Source organism: Meleagris gallopavo, chromosome 1 (genome assembly GCF_000146605.3).
Source record: "Meleagris gallopavo isolate NT-WF06-2002-E0010 breed Aviagen turkey brand Nicholas breeding stock chromosome 1, Turkey_5.1, whole genome shotgun sequence".
Classification (NCBI taxonomy): Eukaryota; Metazoa; Chordata; class Aves; order Galliformes; family Phasianidae; genus Meleagris; species Meleagris gallopavo.
In genome coordinates this window covers 67953765-67954359 of record NC_015011.2, presented here as the reverse complement: position 1 = coordinate 67954359, position 595 = coordinate 67953765, and the positions used below count along the sequence as shown (strand labels likewise).

The 595-nt window shown below is 55.5% G+C and overlaps 1 long non-coding RNA gene across 11 annotated transcripts in view; it reads right to left on the bottom strand.

Annotated features, from left to right (window-relative positions):
- The window catches only part of LOC104912401, a 135922-nt gene that overhangs the window by 111409 nt on the left and 23918 nt on the right, over positions 1 to 595 (bottom strand). The gene's annotated exons all lie outside the window — the stretch shown is intronic.

Below are 595 nucleotides of genomic sequence, written 5' to 3'. Positions count from 1 at the left end.
GCACGCTCCCCCTGCCACAGCTGCTGCCAGCTCCCAGCGACAACAATGGGAGGCTGCGAGGGGTGGCATGGAGGGGAAGGGAAGGGAGAGGGGAGGGAGAGAGAGGGAGAGAGAAGGGGAGGAGAAAGAGAGAAGCATGTTAAGCTTGTCTGGTAGTTAACAAGTCTTGAATGAAGAATGTTAGCAAACAGACAAACAGCATGTCTGATGCATGCTAATAGTCCTGGCTTCACCGCTGACACTATGAATAATTCAGTAAGAGGAGGGTGGGAAGAAAAAAAAAAAAAAAGGAACGGCGCCCTCCACTCTCCCTTCACGCTTTCCAACGTCTGAAGAGAAGACAGGAATAAAAAGTATGCCACAACTTTCTCCTTCCGCCCTGCAGCTCGGGAATACCCGGCGAAGAGGCCGGCGAGGCAGCGCGCTCCCGCCAGGGCTCCTCCCGAGGCTCGCGGCTCCTATTTTTTGCCGGCTATTAATTTCCCCCACTCCCTCTTTACAGCCTATTCCACTCCTTTTGTCTGGGAGCTGGCACCTGTCCCAGAGGCAGCGTTTTGCTGCACATCCCTCTCCCCTCCGCCGCGGGGAGCAGACG